This window comes from Anas platyrhynchos, chromosome 11 (genome assembly GCF_047663525.1).
Source record: "Anas platyrhynchos isolate ZD024472 breed Pekin duck chromosome 11, IASCAAS_PekinDuck_T2T, whole genome shotgun sequence".
Lineage (NCBI taxonomy): Eukaryota > Metazoa > Chordata > Aves > Anseriformes > Anatidae > Anas > Anas platyrhynchos.
This window is the reverse complement of record NC_092597.1, coordinates 19,864,011-19,887,988: the sequence shown is the minus strand read 5'-3', so window position 1 is coordinate 19,887,988 and position 23,978 is coordinate 19,864,011. Positions and strand designations below refer to the sequence as shown.

General features: G+C 39.7%; 1 long non-coding RNA gene across 2 annotated transcripts in view; it reads left to right on the top strand.

The window, feature by feature from the left end:
- LOC101797280 (uncharacterized) overlaps positions 1–23,978 on the top strand; it is a 60,017-nt gene that overhangs the window by 19,147 nt on the left and 16,892 nt on the right. Inside the window, exon 3 of one of the 2 annotated variants that reach the window (XR_002398380.4) lies at positions 22,077–22,136. The exons of the other annotated variant lie outside the window; for it this stretch is intronic. This is a non-coding gene — a long non-coding RNA (uncharacterized lncRNA). The remainder of the gene's footprint in view (positions 1–22,076; positions 22,137–23,978) is intronic. 2 annotated transcript variants of the gene reach the window in all.

The window sequence follows — 23,978 nt, the reverse complement described above, 5'->3', positions numbered from 1 at the left end:
AGATTCATGAGGGTAGCATAGGTAATCTTCATATTTATAAGGACACACTGTCAACTTGCTTTTCATAATTTATAAACTCTTTTTTTTTATTATTATTATTATTCCTTTTCCCTGTTGGAAGCCTGAAATTGGCATGTTTTCTTAATAGAACTGGGAAAAAAACTCTGCAATTTTGCTGGAGATGATTTTTCAGGAAAAAAAAAAAAAAAAAAAAAAAAAAAAAAAAAAAAAAAAGCTATTTGTGCCTCATGCAAAGGAGCAGCATCCTAGTTGGCTTAGCAGTGCTGGAATTAGTGCTGTAGGGTCTATTTTGCAAGTGTTTGCATGTGCTAGCTTTTCAAGTTGCAACTTGTATTTCAGTTTGGTGAGGGATTTGTCAATATGTTACAAGGCTTATGTGTCTTTTTTGACATGAGTTGGATGAAAGTTCACTGCTTTGTTTGGCTGGACTTACCTTTTAATCCATCCCAACCTACTTCTTCTCCCCACTGCCTTCTTCACACAGCCTCTCATATTCTCATCTCCTACTGTTGGCTCCTAGCATGTTGAGAAGAGATATTTTTCTTCTGCTACTGCCTCGAGAGACTGGCAAGGACAGGCACCCCTTTTTCAAAGATGAAATGGAAGTAGTTTGATAGCCATTTCCTCTTCCCCTTTGCAATTTTACCAAATTACTTTTCAATGGGGTTTATAAAAGTAAATATTTCCAGGCATTCAGATTAACCTTGCTGCTTGGCTGATGTGAGCAGACAGAAACATTTCTATGTTTTCAGAATTGGTCCCAGAATTTGCAAGAGGCCAACTTTGCTTTCAGAAGTAATTCACGTTGTTGATACTGATTTATAAACCACTATGAAATTAAGTGACTGGGTACTTTAAAAAACATCTCTCCTTTGGGCACACTAGTCACTATTATGGCAGATAGAATCTGTTTGGAATTACTTTTAATGGTTGTTTGAATTTAAAAAGCTGGTAAGGATTGATTCAAATTGAAGGTCATGAACTCCTTTACCCATTTCCCCTCATTGGCTCAACAAGGGTCCTATTTCATGATCTTTTGACCATGATGCAACTCATCTGTTTAGTTGAGAAGGTGCTGATATGAGTAATTAAGCTAAAATGGCATCAGGGAAGAATCTGTTAATATTTAGTAACATATAGTTGACTCTGTCCATCCATCTGTCAGTATATCCCCCATAAGTTTTGAACTTGCTGGTTAGTTTCATTAAAATTTGGCACAAAATTAGAGGTATTCATTAGCATTATGCTACTAAAAGCTTTTGGAGAACTGGCAGCTGGTGGAGGGAAAAGTTTTCCTGGTGCAAGAAAAAGACAGTTGAGGCAGTGCAGCCATACATGTCAGTCCATTTACAGGTCAGTCTGAAATAGTGTATTTGACCCTTCACTGAGCCAAAAAGGCAGGTGATGTGAGGACGGTCCAGGGAGGGATATTCAGGAGAGAAAGGCAGCATGGAGTATTGTGCCATGTCGGTTTCGGCAGTGTGGAGCACAAGCTTGAAGAAACTGGGTGTCATTGGTTCTGCTCAGAGAGTGACTTTTTTATCTTGTGAAACTGAAGAGGACCTGCCCTACTTACATGCCACTTAAATCCTTTTACAGGGTTGTATTTCCTTTGTCAAAATCCCAAGGAAATGTTCTGTCTGCGGAATTTACTACTTTTGATATTACTTTAGGATGCCCTGCCCTGGGAGTAACTAGGAAACCTAGGGGCAAATCACTTCAGAAAAAAAAGATGTGTGAGATGTAATCTAAACGTTTTTTTGGCTCGATATGCTTGGACTCTATCTTGAACTCTCCTGCAGGATTACAGCAGATCCTGACCCCACTGACCTAGTATCAACCCTTTTCTGTAAGCTGTGCACGGTAGAGCAGGATAGATACTGCAAATGGCTTAGAGGCTTAGATGCAGAAGGCTCTGAGTATCAGCACCAGTTCAAAGGATCAAAGGGGTCTGTGACTCTCTAGCCATGCTAATTAATGGAAGAAGTGGTATTTGGTCTTCATTATGGACTTTAAAAAAGGGAAGTCAAGTGTTTTGTCCTGTGGTAAAGCACTGAACAAGGTTGGTGAAAGTAACCGAGCCGACTCCATTAGGCTTTCAGCAGTGTTTCAAGAGCATGGAGCCTCTTATGATGTCATGCTCAGGCAGTGCTTTCTTAAAAGCTAAATGTTTGATAAATGCTGATACTGCCTGATCTGAATCCCTAATACGTTTCCAGATAGAGCAGCCCCTTTCAAAGGTCTCCAGCGCTCATGCCATGGAAGCACACTTTAAGCAAAGGGCTCCTTAGGTTTCTCCTGTACTCTCTGCTTCGGACCCTCAGCTCAGGACCATCAGGGCTGATTCTGCCTCTCACCAGATCAGGCATTGCTCCATGGCATGCCTTTCGTTTAAATATCCATGGGTTGCTACAGAGGTTAATAGGAGGTCAATGGTCAAGACTCAGAACGGCAGCACTAGCAGCAACCTGGGAACCAAAGCGCTGATGGGCAGAGCAAGAAGTAAGGGTGTTTTAGGAACATTCCTGCATTGTATGTTTTATTAGCTCTCAAGAAGGGGAATGTAAAGCACTCTCCTGAATCCTGAACAATCCCTTCTAATCTGTGACCCTTTCTTTGACTCATTCAGATACTGCTTAAATTTGAAGGAAAATCAGTGGTTACAGAAAGTTTGCACTTGCACAAAGGGACGCAGTAGGATAATGCATGCAGGTACTTATTGCCCATGTCTTTACACCTGTCTACATGTCATATAGGTAGGCATAGATATACATATATATATGAATACATGTCAGTCCTATAAAGATGGTAAGGCAGCAATTCAAGTTCTGATTTGTAAAAACACATACATACTGGACATATGTGTCACTCTGCAGTAATTAGTGTAAATATGAATTTATACACACCTGAGCATGATCAGGTTTTAACTAAACAAACAATCAGAATTGTGAGAAACATTCTTTCCATGAAAATATCCAGTTTTATGTGAAAGTGAAAATTGAGGGTTTCTTTTTGTTGTTGCTGGTTTTGTTTGCAATTGGGTTTTCCACAGAACTGTTTTTGTTGTTGTTGTTGTTGTTGTTGTTGTTGTTTGTTTGTTTTTCGAAAGGGAAAGTGAGAGGTGTCTGAAAGAGAAAAATCTGGTGCTGACTCTAATTTATGAATATTTTTCCTATAAGTATCCAATGAATATGATTTCACGCATGCATGTTTATGGCATGACTCCATATTTGTGCACGTAGTGCTTGATGGGCTTATTTTGGTGTGGATATGTTCATTTTAAACTACTTTATTGGCATATACTGAAATTATGGTATGATCTTTATCATGGCTTCATTGTAGAACACGACAGCATGTATGATCATTGGGTATTCAAACTGAAATGTGTAAAGCTATTTTTCTATAATTGGTCCCAGGGCAAGGGGTAGATCTCATGTATAAAAGGCTCCAGATAAGCTCACAGTACAGTTTCTAATTAGGGAACCAGGAAAGAACTGAACTTTGGAAACTGTGATGAGTCTGTGCCTTTTAAAAAAAAAAAAAAAAAAAAAAGGAAATAATCACTTTGACCTTGAACTCCAAAAGGCCCTGAAATCAACTGATTTTACTCTTTAAGCTCCTTAACAAGCATGGGGATTAGAGGCGAGCTGTGTAGAACGGTTCATATTAGATATAAACGATAATGGACAATAGAAATTCATCTATGAGCTCACACAGGCATCCTGTGCAAATTCCATTTCCCCAAGATATGGCGATACCATGTTACAGTGTTATATATACCACCGATAACAATGTGACTTCATTGGTTGGGAAGAGACAGAAGAAAACTCAATTGCAGCAGGGCAAATGCAACTTTCAGAGATGTCCAATCCTGTCCTAATCCGAGTCCGTTTAAATAACCACAACCGCGTGCATCAAAAAAGGTCAAATATAATCACCCTTCTACCTCATGTAATGAATGAATAATCTGTTTAGTTATTTATTTCAAGTATGATTAAATCACCTCTCCTGACAAAGAAATAAAACTTATGAAAGGAATAAACTGACTGCAAACTGAGGCTGCACATTTCAGTGGCCTTCCATCTGTCCACAGCTAAACAAGGAAGGATGCTGCTGTCACATTAGAAAATCTTTTATTATTTTTTTTTGGCAATTTCATGTTCTCATTTTTTTCCCCTTTTCTTTTCTCTCTCTTCTCTCAAGAAGAGCTAAAACAAACAAACAAACAAAAAACAACAACAACAAAAAAACCACCCACCTTGTCCCCTTGAAAAAGGAGGAATCTTGTCATGTCTTGAAATAGAAAAGTGCATCACATGTTCAGGAGGAAAGGAAAGAATTGAGGAAAATACCTGTATGAAGATAGGAGCTTACATGACCAAAATAATTGGGGTTGGGTTTGATAAACATTACCCATTAGACAACTAGTGTTGCCCTTAGAGAATATACCCAATTCTTATGCAGATCTTTTTTTTTTTTCCCCTTCTGAAAATCACACCTGGTGAAAAAATCATTGTGTCTTTTAAAAGCCACCTCTTGTTAACCTTTTTGTTGATCTAGAGGGGTGAATGACGTGGTTAGACAGGTTACTGCCTGCCGTGAAAACTAGTGGGAAATGATGTTGCACAATCCTTTCCCTTCTCTGTTTCTCAAAAATGCTTATTTTATTTCACTTTTCCCCATTTCAATCTGTGTGGCCTGGCAGACCTGCTGGAAAGAAGCCTAGAATAATATTGTCTCAGTTAGCTGATAGGTGTGAGGGCACCTGCAGGCAGATAAAATGTGTTTGTGTCTGTATCAGAATTTGGTACGCAAAACTCAAAATTGTCATGATTTTGGGACAATCTCCAATTTTCCCTGAAAATCTTGGAAAGCGGCAAGCAAAATTAAAAAGAAAATCAACTCCTTGCTTTTTTATTAGTTCTGGCAGCTTCCCCTAGAAATACACCCATGCTCAGCAGTATCATTCTTTATTTAGCTCTGAACAGACTGAAGGACCTCAGTGAATTCTTTCTCCCTCCTCCTTTTCAGATAATAGCGATGATGCTGCCACATATTTTGCAAAGTGCTCTTTTCTGGAGCTGAAGATTGAGTTACATCCAATGTGATAGACCCCACTGGCAGCCACGTGTTCTTAGTAGAGACATTCCTTTACCATGCCAAGTTAATTTTAATTCTATCTGGATTTTTTTTTTTTTTTAAACCAGCACATAAAAGAAAGCTATCGAGTTGCTCAATCAATGTTAGTTTATTATTGCTTACCCAAGTGTTTAATAAACCTATCCCAACCCTGGACATAGCTTTAAATATTTCATGGACTGTAACAAAGCAGATTTTTCCTATCAGACCAAAGTGGCTCTATAAACTATAATTAAGCACTAATTATGAGCTCTACTGGTCAGATAACAGAAGGCAAGGTCCATTGTGTGACTGGCAGAACTGGCAATTAAAGGAGATTATTGTTGTCAAAAATGGAATAAAACAAACAAAGAAGAAATTTGGGAGGAGGGGAAGATTTGCAAGTGACCTGGGTAAACTTTGCTGTGTTCATGGGTTTTGGAGATTGTGACATCATGAACACAAAACCTTAACATATGATGATGTAGAACAGATGTGATAAGTTGTTCTGGGAAATTCATATACTTATTGGATAAAAGGTTGTATAATAAGATTTTGCTTGGCTTTACTCTTCTACATTGAAAGAAAATACCTTAAAAACCCAAAGAGAAGATGTATGTTTAGAAATAAAATATTTTAAATGAAAATGCTTTGTGTTGGTATTATTTTACTCATTGTTGCAAAGCATTCAAAGCCAGAGAAGGCCACGTTGCTCGTTGGCTTAAGAACTACAAAATGAAATTGAAATAGAATGAAGAATAGATCAACTCCCTAGAAAGGGGGAAAAAAGGCCCTCCACAACAGGTGAAAAGGAAGTGCAGTTTTATAAATTCGTTCCATTTTAACATGACTGGCTTCTCCTCTCACTTACGCCATTTTTACACTGGCTTAACTTGATTGGCTCCAGTGGAGTTTTCAATTATGCCAGATACCACTAAAGTGTTATTAGCAGCCTGCTTGGAATTTCTCTTGAAAGTCTGAAACTGTTTCTGAGCTAACAACATACTCTTTTTTTTTTTTTTTTTTCTTTTTCCCCCTGGTTTGGAATAAAATGTTCAGTCTGCAGGAAACCTTGATGCCCTGTTGAAGCAGAATGCTCAAACACCAAAATGATTTGACTTTTCACATACAAATTTTAAATTTCCATGGGAAATAGAGTTTCCAATTACCACTACTGATTGCTATGCTAGTCACAGTTCATATATTCCTAGACCTGATACAGACATTCAAGGGAGCCAGAAGTCCCTTACACACACATGAGCACATTACAGCTTCCTGGAACACTGTTTAGGCTTTCAGGTGATGGCTGGGAATTTGTCCAATATCAGAAGGTAAAGGGCAAACAAAGCCATGGAAATGGGAATGACAATATTTCCTAGTAGCCGCAGGTGCCTCTGTCCCCGACTTGTGATTGTGCCTAAAAGTAACAGTATTGCTCTCTCCTCTATCTCTCTCCTTTAAAAGCAATTTGCGTCTTTTGGAAAAAAAAAAAAAAAAAAAAAAGGATTAATAAATTTTAAATGTTTCTGGTGCTTCTGTGCCAACTGGCACTGGAGGGGGCCTGTAACCTTGCCCAACTGCACTATATATAATTATTAATTAGAAAGCAACCTGGGAAGCAATGATCCTCTCCCCCAACATAAACCAGACTGAATTCCATTGAACTCCATTGAATTCGTGGCACATGAGAAAATTGGTTTTCCTGGGTTGCACTTGGGAACAAACTTTATTTTACTTTGACTCGTGGATCACTATCCAGAATGGAATTATGGGAACTAATTGGAAAAACTTGGGTGCTCATTTTATAAATCAGCTGGCAGATCTGCTGCCATAATTAATGGGTCTGACTGGCAATTCTCCACAAATACACACCCATTTCCCAGTGATTTCCACTGTGCATACATGCATTTTGCAGGAGCTCAACTTGCAAAGGGACGTATTTAAGAGTTTATAACTGTCCCAATGACAGCAAGTTCTAATTTAAAACTCCTGTGTAATACTTGTTAGGAAGTTTTAATATCAAAAGGGCAGCCAAGGTCTTCCATGAGAAATTTCTAGACAGTGAAAGAAACTAATCCTTTTTAGTGATGTTTGGCTTCTCCTCTGCAGTAGCTGATCTCTGATTTCATATTTTATATCCATGGTTTGTTAATGAAATTTTCTCCTTTAAAGAGTAACCAGGCGGATAGAAAAAATTAGCTGATACTTTGCAGTAAACGTTTGAAGTGAAATTCAAGTAGCAGCCTGAGGCTCACAGTATGTAAAACCAACTACCAAAGTTTTAGGGGGGGTTTAATCTATTTTTCCTTCTCAGGGGACCTCTGCTGTATTAAATTCTTTGGTTGAAGAGAAGCAGCCAAGTTGGCATTAGAACTGACTTAGCAATTTGCATCTTTTGAAAAGGGATTAGCAGATTTCAAATGTTCTTGGTGCCCCTATGCCAGTTGGCACTGATAGGGGTCTGTAACCTCACCCATCTGCACCACCGCCTGCCATGGGTCTACCTGAGAGGTGTTGTGGGGCTTGCTATGCTTCCTTCAGAGAGAAAGAGAAAAACGAATTAGGAAGCAGGAGAATTTTATGTCCACACATATTGGCATCACTGCCGTTTATGGGGCACCCAGGTTTGCTTCAGGCTCATCCCTGGGTATATTGTTCAGGCTTTTCTTACCTGGCACTCAGGTTCATGAATTTTTAATAGCACTTTAAAATACCTTGCTATATGCGAGGCAGTGTCCAGGGCCTCACAGCACCTCTAGAATGGAAGCGTAAGATGGATTTCATTGGAGACCATATCACGAAGGTGGGTTTCACCTCTGAATTTCATCCTGATCTAATTAGTAAGGTCAGTCATCAGGAGTTTTTGGGGACCATGGAGGAGTAAGCCTTTTGACAGGACAACTAATTACAGCTATCTTAGGATAAAATACCTGCATTTTTCCAGTGACCAGCGGACAACATTGACTGTTGTCAGTGGAGAAATGCGGAGAAGGAGGAGCTGTATTTTCAGAGGGCCTAAATGGTCTAGAGAGGGAACCCAAACAACTTGCTGAGGCTGGATGTCTATGTAGGTGGCCAACTTGAAGCCCACTGGGGTACAGCTTCAGATCCAATGCCCTGATTTATTTTTTTTATATCCTTTAACTATTTTCTTCTGAAGAATGTAAAATCAACTGGTAAGAAACATTAGGAATACAGACGTGGGTAGAATTTTGATTTTCAAATGTGGCCCCAAAGGCTTCCAGGAGAGCACAGCAATGACTTTTTTAACAAAATATTCAACATTTCTTCAGTTTGTCCCCTGGTGAATTTTTGGGGACCACATTACATTTTTATGTATGTTTTTATAACACTCAAGAAACTCCCATGAAGTTGTCTGATTTTCAGTTGTCATCAAAATCCGATCGTCTGTTTTGTGGGACTTATCTTCCATTTCTCGTAGGTATATAAAAGGCTTACAGGAGGAGGAAAAAGGTTTGTGAGAAATTCCCCCAAATGACAGAAGAACAGGCACCTTCTTAACTCTATTCTGAAGGCAAATTAGCCTGTGTTTAGTATCACCCAATAAAGCTGTCTTGTTAATGAAGGTGCCCAGTTCTTTAGACCTGAAATAAAATCAAGAAGGTGTGGCAGTGCCACCATTGCAGTCACACAGAGGGAAGACATCAGACTATTAAAGAGCTATATCCAAAATCAGGTTCAGCACCTTCCACTGTGCCCAGAAAGGTGGGAAGCTCAAGACAGAAAAAGCCATTCTCAGGACTCCATTGGGAAATAATGGTCCAACTTTGTGCAATAGGTATGAGGGTGGAAGCTTATGTTATAAATGAAAATTTGATGAGTGTTTGCTTGCTGCCTCCCCATGCACTTTTTTTTTATATTTCCTATGTACATTGTCTGATATTATGTGCCTATAAAACTTCAGCATGTTTTTCAATAGAAGACCACCTGTTTGCTTTCCTTTTAATGCTTCTGCAATATTTGAAGTCCTATAAAACACGGTGGGTAATTCTGTAGAAATAAGTAAAATAGGCCAAATCCAGTGCATATTGCTCACACCACATTTCTTATATGAGCTGGGACTGTGATAATGTGTGCAGAGTAATTGAGGATGGGATTCCAAATAACTGTAGCAGATTTCTTTCCCCCCCTGCAAAGCTTTTTGTGTTTGGTCTGCCTGGCTGCCTGCTGGCTGGGGTGCATGTGGGTAGGAGCAGAGGTAAGGGAAATGCCTTCTGCGAGTCAGTATCAAGAAAGCTTTTCGTCTTCCTTTCTGAAATAAAAAAAAAATTGTGCTGAGAACCTCATTCAACCACTCATTTGGATAAAACTAGACACCCTGGTGTCAAGTGAATAGGAAGCAATGGGAGGTCAACATGTCTCAGTGCCACAGGAGAAGGGGGTGGCCAGAACTTCACAGCAATCAGACTGCATATATATATACATATAGACTGCCTACATCAATCACTAGCTAGAACATGCATATGACACGCATGCATGTGTGCAAGGCTGCTGATGCACAGAGGAGAAAGTAGCACCTTCCTTTCCTCTGCATACACACCAATTCCTCTGAACTGAGGAAGAAGAAAGAAAAGATTCAAATTAACCCCCCTCCAAAATTACTTGAAACTACCCTGAATTATTAGGAAGGCAAAGCAACAGCCCAGCAGGGAGTGGAAAATGTGATAACGACAAGTTTTGTGCCTAAAGGGAAGGCAGGAATGAAATCAGAAAGATCCGATGGGGCCAGGTGAGTAAAGAGCCAGCCAAGCAAGGGAGCGCAAGATGCCCGGAGGCAGTGCAATGTGCTGGCAAGGAGCCACGCTGCCAGGAGAGAGCAGAGGAGTGTGAGATAGAGAGAAGGGGAGGGAAGGAGGCAGCACACCTTTGTGGGCATCGGAGAAGCCCCCTGACAGCTCCCTTCCTTGGTGCTGGCTGCAGATGTAGGAGGAACCTGCATACACACAGCCCCGGGAGGCAGGAGTCTGCAGGAGCCTGCTGCAGTGCTGCAGAGCCCAAAGGTTTCCTGGTGGAAAGCCAAGGTGAGCTCCAGCAGGGTGGCCAGGCAGCTGGTGCAGAAAACAACAGTGGGGATGTTGTTGCCATTCGCCCATGAAAGGCAACTTCAGAAGCAAGGTTTATATTTGCCCTCAGCCTTTAAAAGGGGGTTAGTTAAAGGGAACACACTGCCATTAATACGTTAGATGGATGTGGCTACAGGGACAAAGGCTTAATATGATGTGCTTGAAAATGACATTTGCCTGTCGCCAAGCAGATGTGGCCTGCTGGGACCTGTTGCTTTGGCACAAGGGTGGTGGGCACTGTGAGGAGAGTGAACAGAGAAGGACCTGATCAGACCTCCATCACAGCCACCAAACTGCAACTCAGACCCAGGCAATCCCTTACTCAAACGTGGGGAGATAAGTTTTTTTCAAGGAATGCTGTCAGAAGACAGATCAACATTTCTGGGTTTCCAGGGATGAATGCACAACTCTGCAAAGTCTCCTGACTTTTCTTGGCAGCATATGTGGAGTCACAGACACTAGGGCCATAAAAACTTGATGGCGTTCCCATTCCAGCACTGTCAGGTTATTCCCTGCTCTCTGACGTTTCCCTCACTTTTCCAATGTCAGCTTTCAAGAACCCCAGCTTTACAAGGTGTTGCTGTGGCTGTACTAGTCTGTCCCCCAGTGGGCTAGGAGACACAAAGGCATTGGGTGCACTCTTCAGCCCCTTTCCAAAGCCCTGCCTTGTGAGAAAGGGCTGGACCTTGCTATGGGGCAAGTGATTTTTCTTTCTACTAGGCAGCAGAAATGCTGTTGGAGAAGAAAGAGCCAGGGATGTCCAAGTGGAGCAAGTGACCTGCAAGAGGCAGCTCAGAGCCATCAATCAGGCTGGACCTGCTTGAAAAGAGGGCAGCAGAGCAAGGTTGGGGGGGGGGGGAGGGGGGGAGGGAGGAATTAACTGGTTTTTGAGATGGTGTGACTGCCTAGGATGACTTTGTAGGCACAGCCACTTCTTGGCCTTGATGGCATCTGGTGCCTCTGATCACAGCTAGCTCAGGGATCTGCAGAGCAGGTTGATTGAAGGCCTTAGGACATGTCAAGGGGAACAAGAACAGGACAGAGTGCCAGCTCGCTGGGCAAATGGCAGGAAGCCTGGCTTTATCAGGATGCTGCAGGCAGGAAATGATTTGAAGTACACAGCCTTTTCTTGTAGAGTGATTGAGGGAAGGGAGGAAAGCAAGAACAGGAGCAGCTGCAGCTGTATTTCAAAGTTGGTTTCTCTCTAGCATTACTGCTCTTTCTTTCAAAAACCAACAACAACAAAAAAAAACTCCAAATAATTTTTAATTGCAGTGCTTCTGTTTCTTCCCCCTCCCTTTCTTATTTTAAGGTTATTGCCCAAGATTAGAAATATCCCAGGTAACCTGGAGAGTTCATTTTGTTTTGAAGCCAATATCACCTCTGTCTCTGGTACTTATGGACAGCCAGGCTTTCCTCCCTCCACATTGCTCCGAAATCAGGAGGAACAGCCATACAGTCCATAGCTGCTAAATGCAGCTGCTTTGGGGAGCATGGGAAACCTGTGCACAAGCAGAGATTTGGTGCCTACAGTTGCAAATCTGTGCTGTTGGTACCCAGGCTGGCCAGCAGAAAAGTTGACTTGGCTGGTTAAAATGGAGGCACACGCTTTGCACAAGAGGTGATAAACCCTCAGTGTTTTTCATTTTAGTCTTCCAGCCTCTCTTCTGCCTGCCTTCCTTCTGCAGTAATGGGAGAGGTTTTTCTTGGCTGTCCTCTCCCCCCTTGGAGATCAAATACAGGCTCTGGCACTGAGTTCCTGAATTTATAACAAGTGCCAGCTTCTTCTAGCCTCAGTTTCCATTAAAAGCTAACTTGCAGGATCAGCACTAGGACCACTTGTTTTGTCTTTTGGCACCAGCTCTTTTATGAATGAGAAACATATCAAAGGGCAAATAATCAGAAAACTAGGGAGGTAAAAGTACAAGTGTTTCACTGCTCTCTACCTGATGGGAAAGTCTTTGTAGCCCTTAGGTCTGACATTAAAACTTACAAACTCCTACACTTGTAACTGTTGTATAAAAAGCTGTTATTGCCCTTAAAACTAGTCATTGGAGTTGAAAGATAAATATTATTCTGTATCTTATTGAATAAAATATATTATATCACAGGTGATGGAGACAGATTGTCTCAATAAATTCTGATACTGTATTCGGAGGAAAAGTGGCAATAAAAATGCTGATGACTTGACACAGAGAGAATATTGAATGTCATTAACATGTTATTTCCTCTGTTCTGATATCACTGTCATGTTCTTCCTACTGCTATAATCTCTATCAGTTGTGGGTTCTGATTTTATTTTATTTTTCATTTTGCTTGTTTGAATGAGAAAAATGTCATTTTTTTTCAGTCCTTTAAATTACCCACTACTTGGGAAATGATTACAGATATGAGGTCACATCTTCAAATGTAGAAATTAAAACAAGGTTTGATATTTAACAGTATTCTATGCATGGGCTCAAGAGGAACCCTTAAGACTGTCACTATCATCTGATAGGTGATTACGACAAAGTCATAGCCATCTGCATGGTAATAACAGCAATATCTTGCTGTTATAAAATGCTCTGAAAGCACTTAATGAAGGTAGTTGTCACTATTCTTTTACTAATGGGAAAACAGAGGGCCAGAAGGTAAAGTGAGTCACCCAAGGTCATTTGGTAGTCCAGTGGCAGAGCCAGATTCCTGCAACATGTCCTAGCTCTATCAAGTAAAGATGTATTGCCCTACAATTTCTGTGAAACTTGCACACTGCAGCTGCTTTTCCCAGCCTCTGTTAACCTGTACTTGCTAGAGCCACTACCCAGCAAGTTTTCAGTTTTTCTTACTGGGTGATACGTCTGGTTTTATTTCCTACTACTGTCTAGATAGGGACTCTCTCTCTAAGTTTGTATACTTCATGATGAGGTTTGCATAGCTGGGAGCATATCTATGTACAGTTATGAAATGAGCCCTCAAATAAAACAACAAAAAGCCTTGTCTTCATCCCTTTTCCCCAAACTAGAATAAAACCACTGCTTTTCAAAAAGCCTGAATCTGTCACTCTGTGCCAGAAAGCCTGTTGTGATAGCCCTACGGGTAACTCAGATCAGCTTGTACCAAAGAACGTTTGGATCACGTGGATTGTTTGGCATCCTCATGAGAGAATATGCTGCTGGCCTTGAATGATAGCAATTAAAGGTGCAAAGAAGTCATCTGTCTATTTGCTAGGACCAGTATCTAGGCTGGTTTCCTACTGTAATCTTGTGCTTTATCCACAACTAATTCAAAATAACTCCAGGAATAGCCACCACTTCCATTACAGGACCATTTCATGCACTGTTATAGTTTATTGTCAGATAGTTTTCAGCAATTAAATTCCAAATTGATTTCACAGTTGCACATGCTGCTTCTGTTATTTATTTTGGTCCTCACCTGTCCGAGGGAATGGTGTGCCTCTGTCTCTTCACAAATAAATGCTGCTGCTTAGCTGAACGGAATATTTTAAGTGCCTGAAAAATACCCTTTTACTTAGAAATAGTGCATGAGACAGGTATAACAGAGTTTAATTTTCACAAAGCCTCAGAAATAATACTGATGGATTTTGAAAAGGGAAAAATATCATAGATATTTTGCTAAGTGTCACAGTACCTACATTTTCCTATTTGTTCCGGTGTCCTGTAGGAAAAAGTGTTATTTCTCAACATAGAACAGAAGATGGAATTAACTCCCTGGTATAGCTGTGTTACTACTCTGCTATTCACTTCTTGACTTCAGCTAAAGTGCCTACAGGTCCTATCCTGCTAAGTTAATGGGAACCTTTCTGATAAGGTAGATATGGGGCCAGTAAACCATAAAAGCTTTATGCCTCAATTTACCCAGGTGTAAAATGGGAATAAAATTCTTCACATTTTGTAAGGACTACTGAAAAGGCAAGAGGAGCTAGCTGCCATGTAAAGCTACAGAGTAAAATGCTATTAATCCCTTAACCGTCATGTCTCACCTCTTTAGAACAGGCACTGGGTACAAAGCAGACCTCTAATAAAGTTCTCCTGTGCGCAGTTTCTCCCCCTTTACCTAGGGTCCTAGGGTGCATGATGAAGTATACGTGTAGTATACTTCATGTAGTATAGCTGCCTTTTCTTCTCTCTCTCTCTCTCTTTTTTTTTTTTTTAACCTATGCTGGGGCTTTTTGGAAATCATTCTGTTTTGAGGTGATAGTTTACTTTTTTATTTTATTTTATTTTTATTATTATTATTTCTTTTTCTTGCAGGAAGTGTACTCCAGGCCAAGATAGGCTTCAGGGCAGTTAATTTAGTGACAGGGAAAAAAGAGATATTCATACCATCTTGGCACCACGTCATTATTAACATGCAAGCAGTTCCCCTTTTTTTCTTAACATATAAAGAGAACAATTGAATTTTGCAAGGCAGGACTCTTAATCTCCAGGATCAGATTCTTCACGGCAAGGAGGGGGTGTAAAAGTTTCTCTCTTGCTCTGTCTCTTCATGGCGCATGGTCCCAGCTGTATGACTCCGTTCATGAATATGCATGAAATCAGATATGACATTGCCCTGCTCCCATTAATAATCTTGTCATCTGACTTGTGCAGCATTAAGCTTCAGCCCGTGGCTCCTCATAGCAAATGCAGCCTGAAGGAGAGGGAGGGAGGGGAGGAAAAAAAAAGGCCATGCCTTTTTTTATTGGGATTAAGTGCTTGAAAATTTTGGCAGGGGGTTGCCAGGAGAGTAAGGGGAGGGAGAGAAAGAGAGAGAGACACACATAGGGACAGAGAGACGAGAAATCCTCTATGAATGCGTTGGCTTGTTAGAAGCCCAAAGCGGTGGGTGTAATGGTATGCGAGCTGACCTTGAATATAGCCACTGTGGGTTGCCCCAGCTTTTTTGTAAAAGAAGCATTTGCAGCAGAGGTTTGGATTTCAGGCTTTGCAGTCATCAATCATCTCAGCCTATTCTCCTCTTTGACAGCTCTGTACAAGGCCTGACATTTGACACCCAAGACCCCAGGACTTGCACAGAGGCACAAGCTGAGGCCCTAGGGAGGAGGTAGGGAACTGGGGGAGAAAAAAAAAAAATCCAGGAGAGATTTTTTTTTTTTTTTTTTAAAGAAACCACAAAAGAAGCTGCAAAACAAATTGTAACTGTAATAGAAATTGATTTAACAGAAGAAGATCGCATTGAGTTCTGTTCCCTGCATTGTGCAGGCCATGCTGATAAGGCTGATCTGGAGAGGTGGGAGAAGAAAGGCAGGCAGAATGGGGTTCAGGGGAGCACAATGGGGCTCACAGCCTCATTTCTGCATACCCTGGGGTTACCCACCTGCCAAAGTTGTACTCAATTTTCATGTGGTTAACCTGCACTCGAGAACTTCTAGGTGGAACTGAGCAGACTGCCCAGCTCCCTGAGCCACAGACCTGTTGGAGGACACAGGCCTGAGGACTGTGGTGAGGTGAGGCCTGGCTGGGCCTCGGCCAGGTTACCCAGACTAAATTTCAGCAAACCTAGCTATGAAATCAAGTGACTGGGTTGCATTTCTGGGGGCACTAAGGGACATGAACCAAAACGAGATATGACTTGTTAAAACAGATATGTGTTTTGAGGTAAACCTTTTTTTTCAAGTTCTTACTCTGGCTGACGCGTTTTGACAGTTGCAATTTTTCAGTGTTTTTTTTTTTTTTTTTTTTTTTCTTCTCTCTTTTATAATACAAATGTAACAACATTATTCTGACCCCAGAGGCTTTCCTAGTCCAGCGGTTGCTTTTGCATTAAGCAAAAAGGATGTCTAGCCCAGATTAAACCTTTTTTTTCTGTTTGCATGTTCTCCCATCCCTCACACCAACTTCTAATTGATAACAAGAAAGACAGCTCCTATATAGAAACTTTATGTGCTGTTTAACTATAGTCCACCTATTTCTACTGAAGTACATCTGTGGCTTGTTGCTACTTCACTAGTAATGAAAAGGGTGTTTGCAGGATGATTTTGTTGAGTATGAGTATTGGCACAAGGAAATTTTTTGTGATCAGGGGCAATCAACGATGTGAGTGCAAGTGGGCAGGAAATGGCATAGCAAAATATTTTTCCTCAAAATTTAGCTCTCCAGTGGCACGTGACATTTAAATTGATCTAGAGACAGGTGACTAACAATCTCCTCTTTCTGCTAAATGTGGATTCAGCCCAGAAGTGTGTGTCCAGCTGCTGAATTTTGCTGACACAGGAGGTTAGGCTGAATAGTCTGAATGATTATCCAGAAATGTCAGCTGACCCTTTAGGAGAGCTTTTGTCACAGAACACTTCATTTGAAAAAAAGTTGCACATCCCTTCAGGAATTTCTCATACATTGGTGTTGATCTACTGTGCATTTCTTTTGCCTTTACTTTGAATATTTACTGTTTGTAAGCCATGATTTCACTGCCTGTGTCAATGTGTGTATTATATGGCACCATTTCTCTTTCCTGTGTGGATAACTGAGAGGCGTAGAAATAAATGAAAAGTTTGAGTACGTCATTTCTGTAACAAACGTTCAGAGAAGCACTTCCAGAGTATTTAGCAAACTTTTGCTTTCCATAAACAAGACTGCATGCTCAAATGAACCTTCCTGGAAAAGGGTCACAAATGATGTCAAAGTGAATTAACAGCTTTTTATGTGAATGAATGTTTGCAAACATTGTTCTGCTGTCCTGCTTCAAACTAGTAATTATAGTTGCAGCTCTACATTAGGAAAATCCAAGCTCACTCTATAGGACACACATTTACTGCCTGCAGGGGTTAGGACGAACATTTTTCCCTCCCCCATCTACAGACTGAGCTAAGTGCTCTGTGGATTTTGAGGGTTGCCTTCCTCTGAAGTCTCAGGGTTTAGCCACTGCTGGAGGCATGATACCAAACTTGATGGACCAATAGTCTGATTCAATATGGCAATTCCTCTGCTCCTTGTATTTTTCAAACTGGCTTCTGTGTGCACATGCCCAAGTGGATGATTTATCGCCTACTCTGAGACACGCTTTTTGCATAGAAAAGGGCAGGATCAAACACATTTTCTGTGTTTGTGTGTGTGTGTGTGTGTGCATATGTGTCTAGAGAGAGACAGATATGAAGCAGCCGATCAGTACTGTTTTCCTTCTCCACTCTGAATTTAACCCAGAGTGTAACTCTCCTCCTTTAACAGGTTGATTTTATTTTTCCAACTTTTCATTCAATGCTACATATATTTCCAGGCTTTCTACTTTTCCAGTTGGTGTTCAAAGTAAAGGAAAGAGTTAGAGGATAAGTATCCTTGCTTTGTATGTTTATTTCCTTCACTGCTTTTCAGGCTCAAGGAAAATCCCACCAATGCCTTTCCAGACTCCAAGCCTGCAAGCCTGACACTTGAGTTGATTTTTCCCCTTAGTTCTGCACTCAAAATGAGTGCAGTTTTTTTGCAATATTAAAAATGAAAAGTCTTAATCTACTGGGAAATCCTTTGATCCATAAAATAAGTTTTCTTTTTTTTGGTCCTTTTTTTTTTTTTTTTTTTTTTTTTTTTTCTTTTCCTTATCTGTAAGCTTTTGAAAAAGATTTAGTTTAGCTTAGCTGAAAAGGCCCGATGACAGAAGTTTGAAAATGTCACCCTCTGGAATTGATTATTTTTAAAGAAATGAGTGAGGTGTCATTACAACACATTGCCATCAATTTGTTTTTGTGACAAAACTTCAGACTCCATTCTCCTACAGGAAACTTAAGGCAAAAGCAAGTGCACACCCATTGGAAACATAAGGATTATTCTCTAGGCTCATCCATCCCTGCTTCAATTACAAAAAGGCACAGTGGATTATCCTTCCATATCTATCCATCTTCTAGATTTGTTTACATAGTCCTCAGCTGTGTACTTTTTAAAATTTGGAGTTCTGGTAATAGGATCAGTAGAGGAGATTCCTATCAAATCCCTAACTATCCATTGGAAGGTCACAGAGACTACCATTCACTATTATGAGCCTAGAGGAACTAGATGAGCTTTCTTTCTTTCTTTTTCTCTTTCTTTTTTTTTTTTTTTTTTTTTTTTTTTAATAAAAACTCCAGTTACATATGCACAAAGAGTCAGGAAAAAGAATGGAAGCAAGCAAACTGCATCTAGCATCAGAGGTACCACCTACAAAGAAAAGTTGAGAATAATAGAGTGCAAATAAAATAAGGGGAAGTGAGGAAGGGCATTAGAGTCTGGAGTTATTCCGTAAAGATGTAACAACAACTTTGTGTGCCTGATTCTTAAGAGACTACTTAAAAATATTAATAAAAAGTGATAAGAATTGTCTAGCATTTAAATTCTTTATCTGAGACACAAAAGCACAGGCAAAACACAAATCAAAGTATAACTTCTTGCCTTCGACACAATACAATGAGAACCAGTATGTTGTTATGTAGTACATCATAAATATCTAGGGATAAACACAAGAGACCAAAAGAAGAAAGGATGGATCATTTTTATTTTACTTTTTTTTTGTTGCTTTTATTTTTTTCTTTACCATTTTGGTTATGTTTTGCTCTATAAAAACAATTATTATTCTTCTCATGCAACCACTATTGATGTGAAATTATTGCGTAAGTGAAGATTAAGGGATCCATTTCAGCAGAGAGGCAGCCCTGTTTGTACTAGGTGCTATAGAGACTGGTGAATGAGGATTTCTCACACTGGTGCTGAGTGTGGAAACAAATATATGTGAAAGCAAACAGAAAATTTAACTGCAAAGAGACCAATGTGACTTTCCCTCTCATGCCCCCAAAATGCAATAACCAACTGTGCTCAGCTTCATTGAAAACATTGCATCCTTTTTCCTCGCGCATGGGTGGGCACTTCATGATGCTAAATAGGACATTTTGACTGCTCATATCTGCACCTTGAGGCCTACCAGATCTGAGGGCAAAGTAGTGCCTGCTCATTTGACTTGCACAGCTGCAAAGCTTCCAGCACAAATGCTACCTTAATGCTCCTGCACAGGGGCTGGATGTGATGGCACATTGCTCAGTTGAAGAGGAAAAATAAAGAGACAACGAACTCCCAAGCCTTAGTAAAGTGAGCCACCCTCCCCAAGCCTATGAGATTAAAGCAATGGATTTTCAAGTAGTTCTTCAGAGTGACTAATTTATATGGATATCAAGGATTCAGTTGGAGAATTAAAAAAAAGTAGCTAGGGGAAAATATGATGCTCTCTAAGTCCCAGTGGTATGCCACATTCATTTTACTAGAGAGTTTATTCTTTAGTACTTTCATGGATTGACATGAGGGAGGAATTCGCATGTCAGGACAGATAAAATCTCCCTCCTGCCAAAGGAGTCTATTCAGACATGCATGTTAGTAGGTTGATAACTTATTCTGTATTGCAGAGGACTCAAAGATAGACATTTCTCCTTTTATCTCCATCTCTGCGCTCCCTGCATACTAAAGATACGGGGAAACAGCAAGATACATCTTAACTAGCCCTCTCAGAGAGGAGAGACTTTTCCTAGTCCATGCGAAGAGATGCAAACTTAAAGGAATAAGGTGTCATACAGACTAATAGCAAATACATTAGCAATGTTTATGCGCATAATTAGAGCCCAGTGTGAATATCTCTTTTAAAACAATACAAACCCTGGACTTTGTGGTTATTTATTTATATTCCTCCCCCCTTCCCTCCCCCCCCCCCCCGAGATAAATACTCAATATTTCAGTGCAACTGTTTCCTATGACTCTGCTCTAGAGATGGGGAGATGGGGAATAGGTTGAGAAAATGGGGGACTAGACTAAGTGAAATGTGTTGAAGAACCCATCTTTGATATGCTTTCCAACTTCTAATGAAACCTTAGTGTTTATCTGGGAGATAGACCCATTCTCCTTCTAAAGACAAGGAAACTGAGGCAAACTTATTCCTTGACCAGTACCACAGAATTATGTCTCCTCTACCAAATGGAGTTAAAATGCAGGAGTGGTTACTCTGATGCTTGAGCTGATCATCTCCACTGGATATGCTTTTTATATTCTTGGAAGGTAAAGATGGTGTGATTTTAGGGAAATTAATTATTTGGGCAGATTAAATTATGTGAGTGTCATTCCCAGGATCCTGTTTAGAACATGGAAGATGGATATCCTCCAGAACATAGCTCAGAGCACCTCTGAAAGGCCCCTTGGCAGGACTTTTTTCTCTGCCCTTCTTCTTCTTCAAGAGGACACTGAGTGAGGAGCCTCCTTCTCTGGATACTGTGGGGTACTTGTGGATATGAAACAAATCAGATGGACTAGGAGCTTCTCTGCACTTTCTTACATCCTTACAGCTCAGTTCCCCATAGCAGATTCCTCTTATTTTTAGACAGCTCCTATAAGTACATTGAGATTAAAGTGGTTTAGAAAGCATTATATATAGATGTGTATACATACCTCAAATATTTGCCTAGATGTATCTTATCTAAACTTCTGCATGCATCTGAATTTCCCAGGCTTGAACTATGGTTTGTGTAAATTGATGTTGTTTCACTGTCTTTGAGTAAGCTTATTTACGTCAGCTCTGGAATTAGTCCCTAGTACTCCAGCCAGCACTTAGCTGCAAGAGTCAAAATAACATGGAGACATACTGTTTTCCTGTTATCTCTAAACTCACTAAAAACAGAAGCTATTAGAAATATTGTGAGAAAACTATATTCTTGCAAGAGTTGCTGCCCACTTAAGAATTTTAGATTGGTATCTGTAAGAATGTGCAGTTGTACCAATCCCCAAACTTTAGCGTAGTTTTCTTTCACTTAGTTGTAACTCATTTTGACTTGCCTATCCTAGCTTTGAGAGTTTTTAGATCAAGTCATTTCAGACATCTTCAATTTTTTTTTCATCATGCTTCATTATTTGCATGTATATTCAAGATTCTTGAATGAAGAAATGTAGCATAAGAAAAATCTTGATGAAAATTCCATTTCCTTCCCCCCTCCTTTTTTTTTTTTTTTTTTTTTTTTAATGCAGTCTATACTGTGGTCCTTTCTAGATGATGTTTTAATTCTACCTAAGGTCCTACCCAACATGATTCCTTTTGGAGCAATAAGACTTTCCCAGAAAAGACTTAGGTAATGATTCAGAGACATAGACAGACAAATAGACTATTTGTTTCAACTTAATTATTAATGTAGTGTTATCACTAATGATAACACAAAATGACATACCTTCCAATGAATTCTGCTCTATTTGTGTACCACTTAATATAAGAGTAATTTTTTTTATAAACCATAGAAGATGACATCTCAGTATAGATAATTGCACAGAAAGGGTAAAGAAAAGGGGTGCAAGGAAAGGTAACATAATTGATTGATGTAAATTCAGTCATACATCATAAAAATTCCACAGTTGCTTCTGTCTTTCTTTATTGAATAATTTTTTCCTGTTATTACTGATCAACTAATACATCCTTTAATGATAAAGAATAATGTAGAGAAAGACATTTCAGCAAGGTGAGCTCAAAACTGCGATTTCAGCTTTGAATTGTTCTTTTCTATTGATCTTCCTGTAATTTATAACCATTTCCCATCAGAAAGTTCTCTCCTGCTTTACATCAAGCAAATTTGGGGCACAGTTTCATCCTTACGGAGAGCACCTGCTTTTTGTCCCATGTGAAAGGAGATTAGTCTCCAGCTATGTGAATTTGCTGCCCGTTGGCTGTGTTCACCATAAAACCAACCAAAACATTCTGCATGTTTTTAGGTGGAATTGCTCAGAGATTTGTAAAATGATTTTGATCTTGGATCTGAGCCTTCCATTAAAGTGCTTGACTTACCTTGACCACTGTAATTTTAGAAAGCTGACCCTTCTCTCTTGCAATTTACACAGTGTTTTTAGCCTAATGCAGAATTTCCCTCTTCTGCAGCTGGGAGGAGAATATCCATCATTTCCAGATGTGGACATATGATCCAGGAGGCAATTGAAGGTATTTTGAAATCATATGGTTTGGTTTATGAATTTGGATTGGTCAAGAGAGATTTGCTTGAAATCCTTGAGAGAGTATGGCACCTCGCTGACTTGAGAGGCATTTTAAAATAAAACCTGAAGTTAAATGCATTTTATAGAGAGGCTTAAAACTTCTAAAATATAAATCTAAAATATTTATACATGGGCTGCAATGGAACAGAAGTTACGACCTCATATGTGAATGTCTAGGATTTGTTTTTTCCTTCCACCAGCCCACCTGGAATGACTTTAGCTTTCAGCTTTACCTCAGGCTGTACCCAGGTTAGCTTCTAGTGACTTATGACTCCATCAATCTGCACAGATATGTGCTGTGCTCCTTCAAGGGAAGCTGTTCATCTTCTATATGACTGCATCTCCACCTCTTCCAAAGTTCAAAGAACCCAGGACAATTGCTTATTCGGACGGGCTTCCAGTAAGTATAAGAGATGCTCTCCCTGCCTTCCCCTGTGAATCAGGACTTTCTGGTGAACTTTGATAGAGACAAAAACTTTCAGAGTAATCCATCCCCTGTTGAACTAGAAAGACGTGATGATGGTGATGAAACATCAGGTGAGATTGCTCAGTATGTTTTAAGGAGCTTTGAACTGGAAATGGATCAATTTAGAGCTCTTTTCTAAAGTCAAAGGAGCACATTTTTTACGATCCATTTCCCATGAACTAACAACTGTTCCCTATCCAGCAGACAGTTTACTTGTAGCTATTTTGACTTGCATTATTCCACTTAATGAAGATAAACATAAGTCAGACACAGGAAAGCCACAGAATGACTACGAATGGGAAGCGTTCCAAGTATTCAGCATTTACTAGACAAAATTGGCCAGTAATTCTTTTTGCTTTTCACTGAGGATAAAAATCCCTGAAAGATAATAATCATCATTGTTTGAACTAATATAGCACTTTTATCCAGTGATCTGAGAACACTTCCCAAACATACTGTACTGAGAACAGCCATGTGATTAGATTCATATTATTTAAAATACCTGTTTTACAGACAGACAAACTCATGGGTCACCCAGAGGTACCATGACTCCCCATGGGTCACAGAGTCAAAAGAGTACAGAAGATTTCTGACTGCCATTTCTATGATTTCAGTGACATTGCAAAGAATGCCTAATATTGCTTACTCGAGTTGCTTAAATTATTCATATTACAGAGACTTTGGGGATGAATACATTTTCTGCTTACATCCAGCTTTTTAAAAAATTGATTCTTTTTCAGTGATTATTTGCATGGTTGTACACTGGGATATTTTGTTGTGTAAACTTTTCATCTTCATGATGCTCAGGATTTTTAATTGGTGGATGATTAGTAATGTAGATCAAATGTTATTCTTTCTATTTTTCTTACTCTTGATTAGATTAGTATATTTTTTTTTATTTTTTTTTTTAAGCCAGAAAAGAAGAAATGTCAAATATTTAATACATGCAAGACTACCTTTGTGAGAAAATAGCCACTTTCCTGGTAGGAATATTCATCCCCTAAATCTTTATCTAAACAAAACCTACTTGCCTGTATGTTTACAAATAGTAAGGCATGGGTGAAACAAATGTTCTGAATTAAGATGGGTGTTAACAAATGCTATAGTTTACTCAGTTTCAGTGACTGTACAATTAATAAGCGATGGTGAATGGACTTGAATAATACAATCTCTGCCACTGGAGACGAATCAATGAAACCATGACTCTTCACACTCTTTCCGTCTTCAGTCATCAAATGACTTATTAAAATTATTTAATATCTTTAATTTTAGGTCTGTGGTTTAAGAAGTTACCTAGTCTTCTCCTGCTCATGCTCCACTAAT